This window comes from Dendropsophus ebraccatus, chromosome 9, assembly GCF_027789765.1.
Source record: "Dendropsophus ebraccatus isolate aDenEbr1 chromosome 9, aDenEbr1.pat, whole genome shotgun sequence".
Classification (NCBI taxonomy): domain Eukaryota; kingdom Metazoa; phylum Chordata; class Amphibia; order Anura; family Hylidae; genus Dendropsophus; species Dendropsophus ebraccatus.
In genome coordinates this window covers 46286359-46303769 of record NC_091462.1, presented here as the reverse complement: position 1 = coordinate 46303769, position 17411 = coordinate 46286359, and the positions used below count along the sequence as shown (strand labels likewise).

Genomic DNA, 17411 nt, shown 5'->3' with positions numbered 1-17411 from the left:
AGGACAGATCTTGGATTAAAAGCAGCTATCTGAAGGTACAAGTGGTTTTGGGGGGGGGGGGGTACAGATTGTGGGTACAGAGTTGCTTTAATTGGATGGCTGCTGGAAATGGCCATTGTTTCCATTAACTTCAATGTAAATCATTGAAGGCTCAAAACCACGGCTGTAATTTTGAGTATCAAATAACAACCGTCATTTTAATAAAAAAAAAAAAAGACAGTGGGTGAACATGGCGTTTATCAGAAAAAAAATTAACATAGAACGATCAAAACGCACCAGCGACAAAAATGTGGTACCTAAATAAAAACCCTAAATAACCCTAAACCCTAAATAAAAACCCTAATAAAAACACTATAGTGGAGGAAAAAGTGAAAATGCAAAAATTAAAATTGGCCTGGTTCTTAAAGGGGTACACCGGCCCAGTTTACTTTGTGAGCAGCTCCGCTGCCGGAATTGTGACATCACGGCTTATCATGAGAGTACAGAACACAAGCGTCTAAAGATGAGAGTGGCGCATCAAGGAAGAGACGCCCACTGCAGCTGGCGTCATGGCACAGAATAGCGGAGCTGGAACGCAGCCATGCTTTGATGTCCTCCTTTCAGCTCAGGAAGTAAGATAGGCCGGAGTACCCCTTTAAGGCCAAAATCCACTGTGTCCTTAAGGAGTTACAGGTGAGTGAGCGCCAAAATACTCCACACGCCCCGTTGAAAACAGTGGGAGACTCAATTTAACAAGATGCTTCCCTGCTCAGCAGGGTGGAGGGTGCCTGGTTAATCTGAAAATAAATCTCTTTTAGGGGTTGTGGGGAAAGTATATTTACCATTCCACTCAGCTAATCAGCGGCTGCAGCAGTTTCCCACCTCAGTCCCTGATTGGCTGAGTGAAGACTGATAGAAGACTGGAGTGATAAGCCATACATTGACATGTGGAGAGGCTCATTAGAGGTGTCCTGTAAAACATGAAGCAGGATTATTGTAAACATACTGTGCAAAAGTGGAACGATCCTTTAAAAAGTCCCAGTGACTGACATATGCAGTATACATAGTGTGCTATAAACAACTATACAAATGTGGTGGAAAAAACATGCTAAAAGAATTCTCTTAAAATATCTTTATACTAGTCCTATAAATAATTTACAATAAACTGTACATAACAAACTAGTGTTACATTTTCCCACCTAATAAGTAAAAAAAAACTATTTAAAGGATATCCTGTAACATTTTGGAAAAAATCCTTAAAAAAATACAAAAGACACAAAATGTCCTCAGTGACTGGGGCGTACAACAGAGGACCGAGCACTAATCTCTCTTCCTGCTGAGGGCTTTAAATGTTTTATTATTTTCGAATGTACCGCTTTAATATTAATTCAGTAAATATTTGCTATCAGTCACTTCCCGTTTTTCACAGCAACTTAGAATCAATGGCCGCTACCGACAAGAGGTTATTTATCAGATCTGCAGGACAATAAACTGCGACAAGAAGCCAGGAAACCAGTGCTTTAACCTTATTACTTGAAGGAGTTCCCTTATTCTCACAGGTAATGCTCAGTGGCCGGCTGTCGCAGAGACAGAGTTAGAAGACAGAATGAGGAGTTTAGTGTGTAGAAGGGTTATAAATCTGGGACTGTTAAGGCTTCCTGCAATTTTTATCCTTTTTTTTTTTTTTCATTGGTTTCTCTCATTGCCTGCCTGGGAGATCAGAAAAACCCAATCTAGATATAAAGTGTTTAGAGGGCAGCCCACGGGGACCATTCTGGAATCGATTGTGACCCCTCCCGGGACGCTTCCTGATGTAATTATAGCAGGTTTTATAGCTGGCTCCCTATTTATCCGGCAGAAAGAAGCAATGTCTTGTGTTGTGTAAACCGTGTGCGGTTACCCAGGGAGCGCTAAAGGAAAATGAATTATAGAGATGGGTTTCTCCTCTAGACCTAGTATATTTTATCTGCTAGTATTAAAGAATTGGATACATATATGTGATATTTTGTACATTGTTAATGTCAAAACTGATGCATTACTAGAGATAAAAAAAGAATATGTGCTACTTTAGTGGCGCTAGTCCTTATATAACAGCTGGAGAGGTAATAGAATAATCATCATACAGGCAGAAGAACTAAGACCAAAGCTATGGAATAATCATTGTCAGAAAATCCCTGGTTAACATGGGCATAACAGTAAGAGTCACATCAAACAACAGTTATAAATTGCTCAGCCTATCCACACTACATTATAGGATTAAAGAGTCCCTTCTAGCTCTCCTGACATGTCTGTTTTACAGTATAATTGTATTCTTCATGAAATAATTATAGAGTATCTTTTCTTAGAACTTTGCATTGTGCTATTCTACTGTTATTTCCTAGAAATGTAGGAATGCATTGACATCAGGGTATAGCCATTATGGATCCCTAGTCGGTAAGATACCGTCCAATTATTGCTGATAGTGTCGGACGGTGAAGGGTCAGACTCAATTGGCAAGGGGGAATTATAACTCATAGTTATCAATTTATTCACACATTTCCAGGAGGAATAACAGAGGAATTGTACAAATCAGAGTTAGAAGAAAATGTGCTCTAGAATTGATATTCCATTTGGACTCCATTGGAGTTTTTACTAAAATGGACAAAATAAAATAAGCACAGTAGCGTTGTAGTAGTAAAACTTTATTTGGAATAAGTAGACTTTAAGGTGCAACTTGAACAGTACCTGCACTGCACTTACAGGTCGCCACCTCTACACATGAACAAAGACAAACTCTATCCGGCCCCATTCACTGTGTAGTTTAAATGTGGAGAGCTCATCAATCTTAGCCGTAAGGCTATGTTTACAAAGAGCATTAAATGTGCATTTAATATGCATTCAATTAGCGCTATTTTGCTGACAATTACACAATATGCGCTAAAATATTGTTATTTTTGGTGCAATTCCACTGAAATCACAGCAAAAAATATGGCTATTTTATTGCTAAATTGTAAGTTTGTGCTAAAATAGCAATAATCTGCTTAATTGCTATTATCTCTGGCTCCCCAAAATGTTATTTTATTCCTCCCTGCGCTGACTGCAAATCAGCAGCAACTAGTCATGTGCGCAGCGTCTCTCCCTCAATTAGTCACGGCTCCTGGGCTGTGATCATTCCCCTCCGTGGTGTAATCTCGCGTCTGAATGATATAGCAGGCCCCTGGCCTGGGAATTAGACCCGGAGAGACGGGATTACAGCCAGAGAGAAGTGATTACAGCTCAGGAGCTGTGACTAGTTGAGGGAAAGACGCCGCCCACATGACTAGTTATCACTGATTTGCATACAGCACAGGAAAGAATAAAACTACATTTTTGGGGAGACAGAAGCAACAGCAAATGAGCAGTTTGAATGGTAGGAAACCCTGCAGCAATGGTTAAAGTAGTTGTCTCATAAACGTAAATACTGTGTTTTCCCTAAAATAAGATATCCTCTGAAAATAAGGCATAGTGGAGGATTGACAGGATAGCTTAAAATAGGGAATTCCCCTGAAAATAAGGAATTTATAGAAAATAAGACCACCACCCTCCGCCACCATGCCATTACCCTCTGCCCAGGGCCGTCTTAACAGCATTATGGGCCCCTGGGCAGAGGTGCAAATTGCCCCCCCCCCATCTTTGCAACCCTGCCCCTAGCCAGTACACAGGTATGCAGGTGATGGGTAAAAGGCTAATTAATATATATTGGTGCCCCTCTCTATATATGAGACATGTTGCTGTCCCTCTGCATATACGCCATTTTGTCTCCCTGTATACTGTGTAATACAGGGAGTCTGTGTATACTGTATTATACAGTATACAGGGAAACAACATGGCTTATATATAGAGAAGGGCAAAACAACATGTCTCATATATACAGAGGGGCAACAACATGACTATTATATATGAGAACCATGTTGTTTACCTGTATACTGTATACAGGGAAACAACATGGTTCATATATAATATAATAGTCATGGTGTTGCCCCTCTGTATATATGAGACATGTTGTTTTGCCCTTCTCTATATATAAGTCATGTTGTTTCCCTGTATATTGTATTATACAGTATACAAGGAGACAACAGGGCTTATATGCAGAGGGACAGCAACATGTCTAATATATTGTATCTGGGGCATGTAATATATTTACCACGTTTCCCTGTTCACTGCACAGTACTCCGGCAGCCATCCTCATGGGCTGAGACCTGACGTCGTCCTCCTCAGTTAATACGTGAAGGAGGAGGAGTCTCAGCTGCTGCATACAGCGTTCACAGACTCCTCTTCCTTCTGCTAGCCTTAGCCTGAGGACCGCGCACGAGGGGGGGCGGCGGTATGGGGGGTGCAGCTGATGGCACAACTCAGAGCACAGGCACTGCACAGCACCTACAAGGGGGAGCTTGCGCCGTGCAGACCAGGGACAAGGAAGATGTCACGTCGCCCGGGGGGGAGGGGGGAGCGGCTGACGGCAGCACAGGCAAAATACCTACAAGGGAGCTTGCTTTGGGACCGGGACAGGGAATATGTCACAGCGGGCAGGGGCCCCCTAGGACGCAAGGGCCCCCGGGCAGCCGCCTACCATGCCCAATGGGGTAAGAGGGCCCTGCCTCTGCCACTCTCCACCACCAGCCCCTCGTGATCCTTCACCGATGGCCCTGCAAGCATACTGATGGTCCATGGCCGCCACATCCTGCAGCATGTCCAACTGGACACTCGATGTCATGTCCTGCTGCAGTCACTGACTGGCTGTGCCGGTAAATCTCACTGATAGGTGACAATGCAAGAAGCCAGGTCAGTGAGCAGTGACGATGCGCTGCAGGGGCACAGGGACAGGTAACTATAAATTTCTATTTATGTCCGCCCCACCCTCTGCTGGTCCTGAATTTTTAGATTTGCCTGGAGTTCCTCTTTAAAGTGACTCTGTACCCACAATCTGCCCCCCCCCCAAACCGCTTGTACCTTCGCATAGCTGCTTTAAAATCCAACATCTTTCCTGGGGTCTGTTCGGCAGGTCATGCAGTTATTGTCCTAAAAAACAACCTTTAAACTTGCAGCCCTGTGTCAAACTGGCATGGCTTAGAGTGTCTTTGCATTATGCTGGCACAACCTCTCTGTCCCTCCTCCCTGCCTTCTTCATCATTAGGAATGCCCAAGGCAGATTTTCTCCTATTCATCAGCTGTGAGAACACTGCACATGGGATGGATCGTTAAGGCACCTGTGCAGTGTTCACTGCAGAGGAACAGGAAAAAACCCGCCAGTGAAATTCCCTATGATGAAGAGGGTGGGGAGGAGGGAAGGAGGGGTGGTGCAAGCCTATAGCATGGGTACTCTAGGCCACGGCAGTTTGACACAGGGCTGCAAGTTTAAAGGTTGTTTTTTAGGACAACAACTGCATCACCTGCCGAACGGACCCCAGGACAGATCTTGGATTAAAAGCAGCTATCTGACGGTACAAGTGGTTTGGGGAGGGCAGATTGTGGGTACAGAGTTACTTTAAGTTTTTATTCATTACAAAGCATTTTGAGTGATTTCTTTAATCATGTTACTTTTTAATACTGTTACTGTTTTAAAATAATTCTAAAATCTTGCACTTCCATTGCAGGCCACTAAACATAACAATAAAATGATGCTTTCTGTTTTACATTAAAAACAGTTTTTTTACTGTCTCCTCCTTATCATTACAGACAGGATTACAATAAAAGGTAACACCAGTATATAGATAAGATAGGGTCAGGCCATTTACAATAGGTGTGAATCAGAACTCACCCCTCCCTGCATAATGACATAAAAACTCTCCCACAGAAGTCAATAGGATGGTCTTTATCGTTTGTTTCCTATGTTGATGGGGCTTGCTGTAAAAGTCAGGCAGTATGGCTTCCCCATTATAAAATGCAGTAAATTAAAAAATTATCAACAGAAAAGAGAAACTGGTTAGAAAAAAAATATTTTAGTATGTGACTGCGATCAAGATTATGGAAAAAAAAAAAGCAAGAACATCACTTCACCTCCAGCTTCATTCATTGCTCTGAAAGATCCTTTGTCGAGAGATTCTGAAATAAAGTGGAAACATTTGAGATGGAACTATTGTTTAATTATAACAACTGAGGGGGCGTGTCAGGAAACAGCTGCTGATCAGTTGATTGAAGTTTCATAACAGGAATTTTCAGCTATTTGTCAAGATAAAGCTGATAAAGAGATACAGTTAATTTTGGAGCTGACATTCACCACTGGTGAAAACAACATGGAGACTTTATTTAGGCCCCAGACAGTCCCCATTATGGTGCTAGCTCCAGTCTCTAACAGGATTTATTAGCTATAATCAGACGTTTCTACTATCCTGCTATTGCTGTGTCCATGTTATTATGAGTATGAGGCAATTCGAGAAATTAAAGGGGTTATCCAGAATAAGAAAACTTTCTTCCATAAATAGCGCTACACCTGCCCTCAGGTTGTGTGTAGTATTACCACTTGGCACACTACTGAATGTGCAAAAAGACATCAAGTGGATTCCGCCGGTTAAAGTTCCATCTGTCCCATTAACTCAATGATATTCGCCTGTGAATTTCGCCGTCCGTCAGACGGCAGAATTCGCTGGCAAATATCATTGAGTCCTTCGGATGGTCGGAACTTCAAGCAGAGGCGGCGTATTCCATAGTGTGAACGCATCCTTAATGGAACTGAGCTGCACACACAACAAACACAAACTGAGGACATGAGCTGGTGCTGTTTCTGGAAAACCAGACATGTTTTTCTAATCCTGGATATTCCCTCTCATTATATACTGAATGTCCAAATAGTAGAAATGCTCAGACAGGCTTGTAACATTCCCCAAATGGCTTTGCCTACCCCCTCTCACCTTTCAGTCAGCATTGTCATCCTTCATGCTCTTTCCATCTGCACGCCTTTTGTCTTAACCCCAATCTTCATAGATCGTCTGTATATGTGACCTCAGAATTCTAACATGCTGTGGAATATGTTGTTGCTATAAATAAACATGAATATTATTATTAGAAATGAGCGAATCTACAGTCGTAACGAAGCAAAGCGCTTTGCTACTTTCCGCCGTCTGCTTTCAGGCTGCTGCTTTTATACTCCGCCAAGCTCCAGGTGCCTAAAAAAGGTGGATACAGGACTGTGTCCAGCTTTTCCAGGCACCTGGAGTGAAGTGGAGTGAAAAATAGCAGCCTGAATGCTGACGGCTGAGCGCAACAAAGCGATTCGGTTTGTTAGGCTATATTTCGGACACTGTTCACTGAACAACGTCCGGAAATAATAGGAAGGTACATTATTTTAACAACGGTTCTAAAAAACAGGCGTTAACATAACGCTGTGTGAAAACATGGGCGGCACAGCATTGACTTCAATGTGATGCCGCCCCTGCAGAAAAGATCCGTTCTGTACCTAAAATGAACAATGTGTGAACATAGCCATACTACTGTAGATTTGCTCATCTCTCATTACTATTATTATTATTAAATGGATACTAACTCTTTACACAACTTATGCTCATCTGACTGCTTACAAGCAAATCCAAAGTTTTTGGTCTGAAAAAATTTAGTGTGTACAAAGTGAGTATTCCAATATTTACTGCAGAGTCTGTCAAACCACTCGGCCCAGGTGGAAAGTTCTGTTTTCCAGTATGCTATGACTAACCAGCGAGGGCTGCGACAAATCTATGACATTTTCTGTGCATATACATCTTTCAATAAATCACCCTCACTGAGGGCCTGGGAGTCAGAATTAGGTGATACATTTTCGCAAGACTCTTGGAAAAAGGCATTTTCTAAAGTTCATTGTTACTTAAATGTGTTTCCCATGTAGAAGCAGCTATTAAAATGTCCCTTAGGTGGTACTATACACCTGACCGCTTAGCAAAAATTTTCCCTGGGAGCTTGGTCCTATGCTGGAAGAACTTCAGTGGGTAATGGTACTCCGCTGCACATCCTCTGGACACCACATGTGTATTTGAAGAGATTATAGCTAAGGGTCAATTGACCCACAATAAATGTAATGTGAAATGGCACTGGTGGGAGACCTCCCAACATTGCTGCCCCCTAAGTGAAAGTAGGTCTTGACCCACTAGGTTGGACTAGGGGTTGGTTACCACTGCTTGCAGATCTGGCTTGTGTCGTCTTGGTGATAGGCTGACAGGCCTTTCGGATTCTAGCCATTGGTCATTTACTTTCATCGCACCCTTCCCCCCCCCCCTCTTTTTGGGCCTGATATGCTCTTGATGGTGGTCTTGTCTCTGTTGTTTATTGTTTCTATTGTTATTTCCTTATTGCAATATTCTGACTCCCTGAGATGTGACACGTATGAGAAGGGACTTGTACGATATTCTTCCCAGCACTTAAGTACTTGTGTCAAATTGCAAAGTTGTTAAAAAAATTCTGAAAACTTTTAATAAATAAATTGAACCAGAAAATATGGCAATATTTTGCACTTTTCTTACTGTGTGTGAACATAGCCTAAAGATCAAAAACTACTTGGTGTAACAAATATGTAGGAGGCATCTAAAAGGTGGCCAATATTATTTCATGGCTTTTGTGGATAGAGACATCTGTAACTGAGTAAGTAAGGTAATTTTATACATTTGAGATAAGAATGTGTCCTCAATATTGCCGGGATAAATGTATTTTCTAACCATTAATGTTGGCATGTGTGTGGTCCTGATATCTCCATTCACAATACACAAGAGCCCTCAAAGTTATTTAAACCAGCCCCTGTACATAGGCTGCACAGAATTGCTTCTCCTTCAATCTGATTAGGTCACATTTTAGTTTCTCCTTCATTAATCTCTGTTCCAGCTCTAAGGTCCTTTTTTCGAAGATGTGAAAAAATGCTGTGAGAGTCAATTAGAAAATCATGCAATTATAGGAACAGTAACCCTTAAAGAGTCTATTAAGCGAGACTTAAATTGCTGCAGAGCAATGTGATATCTGCATGAATACTAAACGGACTCATTTATGGCCAATCCTATTATCAGAGTCCAAATTAATTTATAACAGTGCCACGTGTTCAGCAGGCCTGCAGATCAGATCCGGGCACTGGGCACCACATAGGCACATTAAAAAAAATAGCTGAATTTTAAGGAATGCTTTATGAATGTAAATCTGCAGCCAGTAAACATATATAAAGGGGTAAGACCTCGGCCCTCATGGGCCGATTATCAGCAGGCAGAAACCCTCACCTGTGTTAAAGGGGTACTCCAGCAAAAATCTTTTTCTGAAACCAGTTGATTTGAAAGAAAGTTATATAAATTTGTTACTTTTACTTATATTTAAAAATTTCAAGTCTTCCAGTACTGATGTATGCCCTGCAGGAAGTGGTGTATTCCTTTCAGTTTGACACAGTGCTCTCTGCTGACAGGAACTGTCCAGAGCAGTAGCAAATCCCCATAGAAAACCTCTCCTGCTCAAAACAGTTCCTATCTCGGACAGGGGTGGCAGCAGAGAGCACTGAGACTGAAAAGAAAACACTACTTCCTGCGGGACATACAGCAGCTAATAAGTGTGAGAAGACTTGAGATTTTTTAATAGAAACCAGTTGATTTGAAAGAAAGATTTTAGCTGGAGTACCCCTTTAAAGGGCCAATGATTAGCCAATGAATGAAAAACCTCTATATGTTTTAAATAGGTTATGCAATAAAATACCTGTTCTAAAATGTATGTAAATTTAGGCTATGCTCACACACCAGTTTTTAAATTATCCCGCGGAAAGGGGGGTATCATATATGCAATCTATAATCCTTTACACAAGTGCAGTGGAGAAACCGGAGGGGGCACTGACACCTTAAAGGTAACTTCCTACTCCCTAATCTTATACAGCCCAATATGGGGTCTTGCAAGGACGCAAGCAAGCTCCAATCAGCAAAAGTGTGGTTCGTTTGCAGTGTCTTTAGAAGGCATGAGTAATCAAGTGGCGGGCCACATGAACGATCACTGCATCTAAATATATTGCTATTGGTCGCACATCCCCTGTCTACACAGGTAGATGTGCAGCTGATAGCTGTCACTTTTACACATGCCGATTATCGTCCACATGAGTGTTTTTAACAACTTAAGTTAAGGCCCTTAAAGGGGTTGTCCAGCAAAAATCTTTTTCTTTCAAATGAACTGGTTTCAGTAAATTATATAGATTTGTAATTTACTTCTATTAAAAAATCTCAAGTCTTCCCATACTTATTAGCTACTATATGTCCTGCAGGAAATGGTTTTGTTTTGTTTTTTGACACAGTGCTCTCCGCTGACATCTCTGGCCGAGACAGGAACTGTCCAGAGTAGGAGAAGATTTCTATGGGGATTCATAAAAAAACGAGACAAAATTCCTGTCTCGGCCAGAGATGTCAGCAGAGAGCCCGACCATCACACCACACTAGAAGTGGCTGGTTTTTAGAATAAAATAATGACAGTCGCTCAATAAATCTGATGGTTGTGGCAGGTTTTCAAGGACACACCCATGACATGCCAACTTGGCGGGCTCTTGGAAAAAAATTGGGGGTTTGTTGGGCTTTAGTAAGTGTGTCGGAACAATAAACAGACAGGGAAAATGGACAAAAACATAGGAATTTGCTGCAGGAAAAACCTTAGTAAATCAGGCCCAGTATCTGGATCCCTCAGAAAATGAGTCCATTATAGTGGTCACAGCTCAATAAAAAGTGTAACCTTGGCCTCTGGTGTGAATAGCACCTAAGGTGTCTACATTACTGGACATTGGATGATCACTTACAGTTTCCTGCATTTTAATGAAGCCGATTAGAAGGTTCAGTGAACATTTCAAAGACTATCTAACCACACAGATGGCCATTCTCACTTATCCCTTTTTTTCATGTCGTCTTTAGTCATTTTAGCACAAAATGCAATATGACAGACTCTTAACATGTAATTTTTCTGTTATTTTTCCTTAAGATTCATATACCTTTCAGTTTCAAGACATTTCAACGCTGATATACTGAAATTTACCTATATTACTATTTGACAAATGAAACAAGTGAAGATATGCAAATTTGGGGGAGAAATCAGACATGCTGCCATTCATCAGACAGGCTCGGGAGGAGAATGGTACATTATATAGTGTGTAGAGCAGACAGCCAATACTAGTGTATCTGCAGTGGATTCCAAACTATTATACAGAATAACTAGGAGGCAAGTTGTGTTCCCAGAAGTGGCCCTGGCCACCCCTCTACCAGAATACTCTCACACAAGAATTTATTCCTCCTATTATCCTTTCACAGCAGTCATAGACTGTGCACCATTTGGTGGATTATAACATTTCATAAGTACTTTTGCCTGAGAAAATGATAATAAGAAAATATGGAGAGTAGTAAAACTTCACAATGCTAATAGCATTGCATTTACTTAGTTAACTTAGGAGCAACTGAATGTGATATCCTTGATTTAATTTGGTATAATAAATATAGATATTTATAGAAACTGAAAAACATTTTTAACCCCTCATGGAACAAGTTAATTTTGGCTTTAAGGTCTGTCTTTATTCTTTTAATCATAACTTTCTAACTTTTCTATTTTTTTATGCCTATATAGCCATTTCTTGCTTTTTGTAGGATGAGTTATAGGGTTATTATAAATTCAGTACGGTTGTCAGAAACCAAGGGTGCCAATCGGTCAGGAAAGGGATGGGGAAGACACAAACAGTGGACCCTGCACTCGTCCCCACCCACTGTCCCTGCCTATTTGCCACTATCAGTCCTAGGCATCTGTGGACAACTGGATGACCGTCCCTGACCTAAAATATGTGCTAACACAAACACAGACAGGACAGACAAATAAGTAAGGAAGGTCAACAGGTCGAAGCCACAACTACCTGGCAGCAGAGGTTCAGAAACAAAATCCAGAGATTAACAAGGTTAAAAAGCCAAAAGGTTAGGACAGGCAAAAAACCAGGAAAGTAAGAGAACAGAAAGCCGGAGTCAGATAAAGTCAAAGAACTTGCACAGAAGGAACATAGGGTACGCCAAGCTTGCTAGGTAAAGTAAACTTAATAGCCAACAATGTAAGGCTCCATAATCCATTCACACGGAGCAAAACTAGGAGGCAGTGTAGCAGCAGCTGTGCTGCATATGTTATTTCTGAACTGGCAGGTGGCTTTGCCAGTCAGGTTTTATTCTGTCCATGTGTTTTTGGTGATGATCAGGGGCCTGATCTAATCATGGTCTGGAACGGACCCCTGACTTCATATATATACATATCACCCATAGTCCACTATAAGGCTCCGTTCACAGGGAGCAAAACTGGGGGAATTCCGCGGCGGAGAATCCCACCAGCCTCTGTGTCATAATGGGAGTCTATGGGAACTATGGGTCTATAGGAGTCTATGAGAACATGTTCATTCTTCAGCGTGGAGAGAGGAGGCGTCCGAGCCTCCCACAGACTGTGACATAGACTTATGACAGTCCACAGTATACCTGTCCACGCAATATGCCTGTCACCTACCTTAGTGTTGGGCATACAAAGAATAACTATTAACACTTTTGAGCATTTTTACTTTTGAGCATTTTTCCCACACCTGTCTGTATATGTTAATGTCTGTTAATATCTTGTATTACTGGAATGCATGGAAACCACAGCTTATTGTTAGTGTCATTCTGTTTCGGGACACCTAAAACAATCCAAGTGTACAGTCACCAAATGACAAAAGTAAAAAGCAGCTTTGCAAAATCTTCCATCAACTACCAATAGTTTACTGTGTGAATTGCCAATGGTCAATGGAGTCGGAGGTCTGTGGATCAGAGCACTTATTAGATGACACAATGTCATTTCTTCTTATACAGGATACAGTACATATGTATCTCCTGCTGCTGGAAAACTGCATTGAGGGGGTTAAATGGGTTGGAATAAAAGGTAATATATCAAGAGGCTTCAATGCAATTTCTTAATATACAATGATTAGCTGAAGAGCCTGCTAGGAGCAGAAGTGATCTACACCTGGTGAATGGCTGATCTGTGGATGAGGAATATATTGACAAACTTCAGACTATCTTTTAAAGGCATTGCATGAGAGTAAAGAAGGGCTCTCTATTTTCCCCAGGAATAACATCACTCTTATTCATGGGTTGTGCCCCATTTAGGCTAGGTTCATATCACGATTTTGCTATCCGTTTAATGTATCTGTTCTATAAAGGAAAAAAAAAAAGATGGTAAAAACGGACGCTGTTGCAAGCCGTTTTGATCTGTTTTCCATCGACAATGGAAAACACATCCCTTTTTTAAATATTTTGTAATGTACATAAAAACATGGTTGACCACGTTTTCCAAAATGGATACAGTAAGACAGTTTGCAAAATTGTGATTTGAACCTAGCCTTAGAATTAGAATGAGCTGCATTACCAAACACAACCCAAGGACAGGTGTGCCACGCTCTTCTTGGTGACAGAAGAGCAAATCTTTTTTCTAATCTGACACAGTCAACTTACAGTATTTAATTTTTTATGGATCAAAGACTATAGGCTGACATAAGACTGGTGGAGAAGGCCGGTGTCTATGGCAAAGATGAGGAACCTTCGGCCCCCCAGCTCTTGCAAAACTACAATTCCCATCATGCCTGGACAGCCAAAGCTTTAGCTTTGGCTGTCCAGGCATGATGGGAATTGTAGCTACTGAAAATTGAGTTTTCCATGGCTTCTCTGTCAACCCAATGAACGTCATACAATATAAAGAGAATGACATATAATTCAGTGTAATACAATGCTATATAAACGTACATAAGACACGATTTAAAATCTAAATATTTAATACTATGCATATACAAATATACTGTAAATGTATATTATGATGGTAAAAACACCATGATAGTCTATAATGTCCAGTCTAGTCCAGATTTTATTCTTATTATACTTCAAAATTGGAATAAAATATTTGCTTCACAGACAAATGGAGGGTAGAGACTGTCGCATTTGAGATACTCTTCTGTAGTCCTGTCACATTTTCCATTCTCTGAACATGCCAGTGAATTGTATTGAACCATAGTGCCTATAGGGATTGATCTGTCAAAGCTTAAACATGTGCGGCAAACAAGTAGCATACTGAGAGCTGTAACGCAGTTGTGAAATTATTCATGTTACTAGTGGATCCAGCTTGGTCTTGATTACTGGAGCTAGTTCATGGTCCAGAGACTGTTTATTAACATCACCTTTAGGGGCGGTATTTGTCATTGAACAGCATATTGCCATTATACAGCTTCAGGAGGCAATATTCCATTTAACTAACTTGGAAAAAAACCTTAAAGGGGTTTTTCCAATTATGAAACATAGTTTCAATTAATAAATTAACATATAAGTAAATAAAGAAAATCAAAACTCGCATGTAAAAATCGCACCAAAAACGCAGCGATACGGTACGTGTGAAGCTACCCTTAATGGAAACTCTTTGTTCTGTTGTCTTCATTCTGTTTAGTGTATGTCCTGTAATGAACAACCTGTTCAGTGTACACCTGTTCTGCATACACTCTAGCCAGGAATTCAGCCTGCATCTCACTATGGAAGGAAATAGTGTTGGCTGAATTCCCAGCTAGAGTGTACATATGAACAAAAAGTTTGTTACAGAGTGTTCACCAGACAGGAATTTGGCTAACAGAGCCAACAGAAGGAAGGCAGGAAAGACCCTACAACTGTGATATAACAACTCCAATTACCAATTTATGTTAATTTATTAGACACTTGAAAATAAGTCAGGATACCCCTTTAATTTTTAATGGTTAGGTTAAACAAAAAGTTTAATATGTAGTAAAAAAAAAAAAGCATACATTCAAAACAACTATGTAACATGCATTACAATGCTGGGGCCATCATTTATATTCAAATCATGTCTTGTCATTAAAATAACATCCATTTTGATCCCTGTCAGTTTCAACAGGTGTGGCTAACTAATATGAATGGAATTTTCTGACCACAGATATTGAAGGGAGCAAAAGTTTGGGCATGTTGGATTTTCAGATGCTTGTTCATTTGCAACTGTGGAGATATCATGAAATCAAAGCTTTTATGGTGGACTTACAGAGTCAGGGGAAATAGCTGTCAATTGAACAGCTAGGTTGCTCTGTTTATATAATGTCCAAATGATCAAAAGGTCCAAAAGGATTATCACATAGTGCCCTCCTGTATAGTCCCACAGCCAAGAGCTGTGTGGGCAAAACTAGCACTAAGTGGTAAATATCCCTGCAATGTCACCATGATAAATAAGGAATTACACAGTACTTAGTCAGTGGGTTGTCTGTTTAACACAAAACAGGACAGGGCCTCCTAAGAATCTCTGTTTATGGCTATGTTCACGAAACGTTTTTTCCGCTCTGTTTAACCCCTTAAGGTCAAAGCCAATTTTCGTTTTCGCACTTTTGCTTTTTCCACTTTATGTTTAAAAGTCCATAGCACTTGCATTTTTTCACCGAGAGACCCATATGAGCCCCAATTGTACTTTGCAATGACAGGCATTATTTTTCCATAAAATATGCTGCGAAAACGGAAAAAAATCATTTGCACTGTCAAATTGAAAAAAAAAAGGAATTTTTTGAATTACGGGGAGTTTTGCATTTACGCCGTCCGCCCTATGGTAAAACTGACTTGTTATGCATGTTCCTCATATTAGTACAATTACAACGATATGTAACATGTATAACTTTTATTTTATATTTTTATTTATATCTGATGGCTTTTAAAAATTCAAACCATTGTTAACAAATATATGTTCCTTAAAATCGCCCTATTCCCAGGCTTATAGCGCTTTTATCCTTTGGTCTATGGGGCTGTGTGAGGTGTCATTTTTTGCCCCATGATGTGTTCTTTCTATCGGTACCTTGTTTGCACATATGAGACTTTTTGATCACTTTTTATTACATATTTTCTGGATTTGATGCGACCAAAAATGCGCAATTTTGCGCTTTGGATTTTTTTTGCGCTTATGCCGTTTACCGAGCGAGATCAGGAATGTGATAAATTAATAGTTTGGGCGATTACGCGTGTGGTGAAACCAAACATGTTTATTTATTTGTTTATTTATTTATATTTATAAAATGGGAAAGGGGGGGTGATTTGGACTTTTAATAGGGGAGGGGATTTTTTATTAGTAAAAACACTTTTTTACTTTTTTTTTTACATTATCTAGAAGTCTCCCTGGGGGACTTGTATATACACAGCACTGATCTCTCATAAATATCAATGCTGTGTATATACACAGCAAAGATCCATCAGATCTGTGATCCATTGCACTGGCCTGCTGCAGGCCAGTGCAATGTATTGCTGAGCCGGGATCAGCGTCATTGCGACGCTGAGGCCTGGGCCGTCCAGAAGAACGGAGATCCGACCCACTAGACACCAGGGACGTGAGGTCTGAAGCATTTCAATGCAGCTGTCAGGTTTGACAGCTGCATTGGAATGCTTAATTAGCCGGCACGGCAACGGGACCCGCGTCGGCTAATAGAGGCATTGCCCGGCCACAGGTAGGGACCCGGCGGGACCCCTCTCTTAACTCCCCCCGGCGGCACCATGACGTACCAGGTACGTCATGTGTCGCTAAGGGGTTAAAATGATGCCCATCATTGTGAGTCTAAAATGACGTCATTTAGCTGTCTGGCCTCCACTAAGTGCAATGACTGGTGTTTGTACATTATTCTAGTTTGGGTTACTAATTGGCCTTTGGGTGCCACTTAATTTAAGTCCATTGAATTTGATAGTAAAAACGGAAAAAGAACGGTGGAAAAACTTTGTGAAAAACTAATAAAAACGTCCGCTGTTTGCAAAAGACGTCCGAAAATAAGGATCATCCGCAGTAAAAACATCCGTTATTCAATAAATTGTGTGCATTGGACATTCGTCTTTCCATTGACTTCAATGCATTGCTATTGCAGTCAGTTAAATCGCAGCAACAACTGACTTTTTTTAAATTATCAAAATCGTCCGCCTTTTCACTATTTTTGATGTTGTGTGGACATAGCCTATAAGTGTTTTCCACTCTAACCAAGAGATCAGGATCCTGAACAGTTTACACCCCTCTAATAACTTCTGAGTAAGGTATATAACAATGCTTTTTCTTTACCGTATAATTGAAATTGGCTAAATATCTGAATTTTAGGTGGGGAAGAACCTTACTTCAAGAAGGGGTGTGGATAATAGGCTCAGGGGATATAACTAAAAGGTTGGCAGGGCAAACTCAGAGTCAAACCCCCTTACTCAACCAAATAGTAAAATTACGGGAATGGGAACGGGGGGGGGGGGGGGGGGGGGAATGGCAACAAAATAAAAATAGCACCTGAGACTATAAAATAATGTAAAAATCTTTATCTTTTATACTGACAGTGGTCACAAACAATACTCCAAATAGAGGCCTAGGTTAGAACAGGTCAGAAAGCCTATATTTATGAATCTGGTTGTGAGCTATGTTTGTGGGTGCTGAATCTAGGAGATGTCCAGTCT

General features: G+C 40.7%; 1 protein-coding gene across 2 annotated transcripts in view; it reads left to right on the top strand.

The window, feature by feature from the left end:
* Window positions 1–17411, top strand: part of VWC2L (von Willebrand factor C domain containing 2 like) — a 134584-nt gene that overhangs the window by 113537 nt on the left and 3636 nt on the right. The window lies entirely within an intron of this gene.